The sequence below is a fragment of the Rhineura floridana genome, chromosome 7 (assembly GCF_030035675.1).
Source record: "Rhineura floridana isolate rRhiFlo1 chromosome 7, rRhiFlo1.hap2, whole genome shotgun sequence".
Lineage (NCBI taxonomy): Eukaryota > Metazoa > Chordata > Lepidosauria > Squamata > Rhineuridae > Rhineura > Rhineura floridana.
In genome coordinates this window covers 113987445-113993610 of record NC_084486.1, presented here as the reverse complement: position 1 = coordinate 113993610, position 6166 = coordinate 113987445, and the positions used below count along the sequence as shown (strand labels likewise).

The following is a 6166-nucleotide window of genomic DNA, read 5'->3' as shown; positions in this document are numbered from 1 at the left end:
TTTGGGAACTTATGATGCTAAATCATCCCTGAGTTATGTCGAGAATGTCTGTTTAAACAATCAGGGGAGGGACAAGGATATCACATTGCTTCAAGTATCGTTTTCAACTATGGTGGTGTATGTTCTATAGGATGGATGGATGGCCAAGTCATAGCGATCTACAAAACATATGAGATATAATTGCATTTCCAGTCTAACAGTTAATGTGTGTTTTTGCTGTTGCCAGAAATTGAACCTGGGTCCTTCTGTGTGGCAAATATGATCCCCTTTCCAGAATATGGAGCATTTCATAAGTGTGTGTGTCATCCTTTCAGGGGGGCTATGCTAATCATTCATATTTTATCATTCCAGTATTAGTATATGTATTGCTGAAGCAAACACAAATCAGTGAAGAATATTTATTATACACGAGTATTATACATCAATAACTCTTTTGTTGTGGATATGAGCAGAGTAACTCAGTGGTCTGAGCTGCACGTGTGCCAGTATGTGAATTTACCTAAGAAGCAGGCTTTTACCCTGCATTTAAATCACTGAAATTTAAGACTTAGCAAAATAAGAAAAGCTACTTTATTTATAGGAATACATAGTAGATAGGGGACTTCCCGGAAGATTGCTCCGCCTGTGGCTGCCTCTGAGATGAGCTTTGTCTCAGAGGAAGCTTTTTTCAGTTTAAAATCAGTCAAAAGGGAACTTTGACTGGTGTAAATGTTCTCCCAGGCAAGGGTGAACCAAATAGATTATCCACAGAAACTTCGTTGGGCTGTCGGTGGCTGGAATTGATCAGGAATTCCCTGGGAAAGGAAGGCATACCTAGCAGCCGAGGACGGAGTTAGGACTTCCAGCAAGCTGGGCTGAAAAAAAGCGAGACGTTTTTTCTTTTAAACGATCCACAACGGGCGAGCTTTCTTCTGTCTAATCTTATCATTTGGCTTAAATTACTACAGTAAAAGAGATTTGTTTAAGAATCAGCAATTAAGATACCTGGGTGAGTTACACTTCTCTCTTTTATACAAGGAATTAAGGAGGAGGAAAGAAAATTTAAAAAGCTTATCTTATTTTTTATGGCAAAAAGCAGGCCTGAATTTGGAAACTATAAAGATTAAAACGGTTTAGATTAAGATTAAAAATTAAAGGGATTGCGAAGAGCTCCATAAAGACCTCTCCAAACTGAGTGAATGGGTGGAAAAATGGCAAATGCAATTCAATATAAACAAGTGTAAAATTATGCATATTGGAGCAAAAAATCTGAATTTCACATATACGCTCATGGGGTCTGAACTGGCGGTGACCGACCAGGAGAGAGACCTCGGGGTTGTAGTGGACAGCACGATGAAAATGTCGACCCAGTGTGTGGCAGCTGTGAAAAAGGCAAATTCCATGCTAGCGATAATTAGGAAAGGTATTGAAAATAAAACAGCCGATATCATAATGCCGTTGTATAAATCTATGGTGCGGCCGCATTTGGAATACTGTGTACAGTTCTGGTCGCCTCATCTCAAAAAGGATATTCTAGAGTTGGAAAAGGTTCAGAAGAGGGCAATCAGAATGATCAAGGGGATGGAGCGACTCCCTTACGAGGAAAGGTTGCAGCATTTGGGGCTTTTGAGTTTAGAGAAAAGGCGAGTCAGAGGAGACATGATAGAAGTGTATAAAATTATGCATGGCATTGAGAAAGTGGATAGAGAAAAGTTCTTCTCCCTCTCTCATAATACTAGAACTCGTGGACATTCAAAGAAGCTGAATGTTGGAAGATTCAGGACAGACAAAAGGAAGTACTTCTTTACTCAGCGCATAGTTAAACTATGGAATTTGCTCCCACCAGATGCAGTCATGGCCACCAGCTTGGACGGCTTTAAAAGAAGATTACACAAATTCATGGAGGACAGGGCTATCAATGGCTACTAGCCATGATGGCTGTGCTCTGCCACCCTAAGAGGCAGCATGCTTCTGAAAACCAGTTGCCGGAAGCCTCAGGAGGGGAGAGTGTTCTTGCACTCGGGTCCTGCTTGCGGGCTTCCCCCAGGCCCCTGGTTGGCCACTGTGAGAACAGGATGCTGGACTAGATGGGCCACTGGCCTGATCCAGCAGGCTCTTCTTATGTTCTTATGTTCTTATGTTCTTAAAACGGATGAGGGGCAACTTACCCGAAGAGAAAATCTGATTTAGATGATTATTTGATTGATATATGTCTGGGACTACTTTTTCTTGGACTACTTTCTTTAGACGAATCTGCTGTTCGTGTATGTTACTAATTGTTCGGCGCTGTGAACCAAATTTGTTTTGCATTCTTGGACGTGCGGGAGATAAGAACTGTGCTGGCCAGATGTCAACAGGCCTGGAATATTAACTCCCTTATTGCTGGAAAAAGAAGCAAATTACTCTTTGCTTGGGAATTGTGGCTATATTGGAAATTTGAAGGGTTTTTTTCCCGGCTTTAAGAATGACAATCAAAGAAGTGGCAGAGACCCTGGATGTACCCCTGGAAGGGTTTTCCCCTCTGGATATGTTTCAGAAGATAATGGATGAGATTAAGATAACGAAACAAGAACTGGGACAGAGTAGACAAGAGATGGCAACTGAATTTGGTAAAGTGAAACAGGAGTTGAAAGAAATAAAGGATTATATGAGAAAAGAAGCAGATGGACAAGCAATAGAATATGAAAAAGAAATTAAAGGGAAGGAGCAAATTCTGGAGATTGGATCAGATATATCAAATATGGAATTGGAAAAAGATTTGGACTTTATGGCAAAAATTGAAGGGAGGATGCAAGTCCTGGAGATTGGAACAGATATATCAAGTGTGGAACTGGAAAAATATTTGGAGTTTGTGGATCCTGGAGATAAAGATTACTGTTTGGAATTCGGCGTTGTCCCTGGAGAAATTGATGAAGATATCAGAGATAAAGCTATCAATGTTTCGATGGAATTTCTGGACTGGAATGATTTGATGGAACTTGAAATAGAGAAAATTTATAGAATTAATTCCAGATATGTGACAATGGAAAAACTCTCAAGAGATGTGCTAGTGCATTTCGTAAAAGAGAGGAACAGAGATATGACTTTACAACAATATTTCAGCAACACATTCAGAATTGATGGCAAGGAACTATTTGTGATGAAGGAAATTCCCATCGGACTCTTACTATATGACTATGACTATGACAGCAAGATTATTATGGGTGCAAGGATGGAAGTTGGAAGATGGAATTAACACTGATAATGGAAAAATGGCTATTGAAATTACTGGTCCTAGTAGACTTGATGAGATGGATTAATTGACATGTTTATTTGAAGAAAAATCGAGGGATATATTTCTCAAGGAGTGGAAACCTCTCTTTGACTTTTTGCGGAAAGAATAAAATGATGTTAATGAGATTTGATGATTAATTAAGATAACTACTGGAGGAAAGTGATTTTGTAATATATTAAGAGACAGGTTTGCTATATATCATAGACCTATAACTGATCTGCGACAAATCGGAAGTCAACATTTTATTTTATTGTTTAATTTGTTTCTTTTTTGTTTTGTTTTGTTTTGTTTGAAAATTTGAATAAAATTAATGATAAAAAAAAGGAATACATAGTAGATAGGAAAGGCATACCTAGTTCTAACTAACTAAGTTGGAAGCACAGAGCCTAGGCTTGGGTATTCTTGTGGCTCAGGACAGAGACAAAGACAGAGACGTCTCCTCTCTCCTCAGACAGTTGAAGAAGACAACAAAAGGAAGGAAGGGCCAGTCAGCTTCCCTGAGCATATCAGTTTACAATGGAAGAAAGTAAGATAGAGAAGAGCACAGGTAAAGGTAGGCAAGCCTAGCCAGCTGGAGGACCCTAACTCTATCTTACTTCTGGAATCCAAACAAAAGAATCCAAACAGGAGTTGCTTTTGCCCCACCTAACTTTGCCCATCTAACTAACAATGACCAAATGCACTAGAGGTCCTGTAGAAGTTCATAGAAAAGGGAACGTTGGCAGATGTGAGTTCTCATGTCCAGCTAACAGTCTCTGGCAAACTGTACTGAAAAAAGACCACTTTCACATAACTATTAATCAGTAGTTTTCAAAATTTCCACCTTCAGAAACACTGAGATCTGATGAGATACACCTGTGCCTTGCAAAGGATTCTGGGATGTGTTTTAAAGTCTGTAGGGTCTTCAGAGCAGTAGCTAGGTCTCTTGGGTCTTCACATTGCCCTGTGCCATGGGAAAGTAGATAAGAATTTTATTCTTGCTCTTTAACAAGAAAATAACAGCATCAGGAAACTCCTGCCCCTGCATACAACTGAGCCAAGTGCCACCTAGTGGCTAAACTACATAATGACACTATCCACACCTAGTATGAACTGGACATGTATTCTACAGCACTACCAACACAATCCCATGGATGCACATTGCTGGAGAAGATTGGTAACTGTGCATAAACCACTTTTCAGGGAAGCTTGTCTGCCATTACTGATTATCTCATTGGGGAACCTCCAGAGAGCTTTCTTGGGGCCCAGTTTTAAAACCACTACTCTGGACATTTTATTACCCTATTGTTACTGCAAAAGAATTCTGCAAAAGAAAACAATTGTCCTTTTTCAGGGTTCTTGGGCTAAGGCTGTTAAAGCTTTAAGAGACATTCACATTTATCAACTCAAGATCAGTTGACTAAATGCCTGCTAAATGGGAGGCAAAATATACCAACAAGCTGCCTTTGTCTGCTAATAAAATAAATCAGGAGTGACGGTTAGAACTGAAGGAGCTGCACAAGGTTTTTTTTGCTTAAAATCCAGAAGCAATCAAATGATTATTTTCTTCTTTAAGCTCAAGGCAATATGCTTAAAAATACTGAAAAGGTAAAGCATAGTCGTAGTCAAGAAAACAACTTCAGGCCCTTTAATTATGGTGCTATCTCTGTTGCAAAGGTCATTCATTAAGTGGAACTCAGGGAGCACTGCCTGCACTGTTCTTCACTTCTCTTGCCCAGGTATTGATGTGCTTTTATTGAGATATTTTATACCAGAGAAGCTGATAAATGTTCAGCAGGTAGCACATAGTTAATTGTAGGTACTGGAGTTTGGAGTTTTATTTACTGAGGTTGCCACGTATGAAAATACAAAGTGTGGCCTATCTATCTATCTATCTATCTATCTATCTATCTATCTATCTATCTATCTATCTATCTATCTATCTATCTATCTATCTATCTATCTATCTATCTATCTATCTATCTATCTATCTATCTATCTATCTATCTATCTATCTATCTATCTATCTATCTATCTATCTATCTGCCTGCCTGCCTGCCTGCCTGCCTGCCTGCCTGCCTGCCTGCCTATCATTAGAGTACTGCTGTCAGCCATAATAAAAAAGAACACAGAAATTGTAAGATTGGCTTGAAAATAATAAAATATGTGAGGAGATGCTGAGGGCCAAACTATATACATGGTGCTAAATGCATCACTTCAAGGTTCATGACTCTTTTTGCTTGTGTAAATAGCATGATCAGAACCTCAGGATGCAGGGGGGGTGTTTAACCTTTTCATCCCACATTCTTGATGAAAAATTCACCAGCTGCCATATTTTTGTTGTTGTTTATGTGGAAGATGAAGATTCCACCTTTCTATTACCATTACCTAATAATTGAAAGACCACCTCCTCCCCCACAGAGCCTCTCAGAAGAGAGGGGCTCCCTTGGTAGTTCCACCACCCTCAGAAGTACAGGAAATAGTGTCCTGAGATATGGCTTTCACTGTGGCAGCCCCTAAATTGGAGTTTTCCTCCCCACAGAGGTGCATCTAGTATCTTCATTGTATAATTTCACTATATGCTGAAGACACACCTCTGTACCCTTGCCTTTGGCGCCTGAAGTATACATACTTGAGGATCCCCCCTATTCTTCTGATTGTAGATTGTTTCAATGGTTTTGAATATTGTATTTTTGCTCCTGGCACTTTAAGGAGTGGGTATGACAGAAGAAGAAGAAGAAGAAGAAGAAGAAGAAGAAGAAGAAGAAGAAGAAGAAGAAGAAGAAGAAGAAGAAGAAGAAGAAGAAGAAGAAGAAGAAGAAGAAACTCTCTGTCATAACACTAGAACTCATGGACATCCAATGAAGCTGAATGATGGAAGATTCAGGACAGACAAAAATAATGTATTTCTTTACACAACACATAGTTAAACTA

The 6166-nt window shown here is 39.4% G+C and overlaps 1 non-coding gene across 1 annotated transcript; it reads right to left on the bottom strand.

Annotated features, from left to right (window-relative positions):
• Nucleotides 1-271: 271 nt before the first annotated feature.
• On the bottom strand, nt 272-381 carry LOC133389880 (U6 spliceosomal RNA). Its single transcript, XR_009764187.1, has one exon. It is a non-coding gene; the product is annotated as a U6 spliceosomal RNA (small nuclear RNA).
• Nucleotides 382-6166: the final 5785 nt, after the last annotated feature.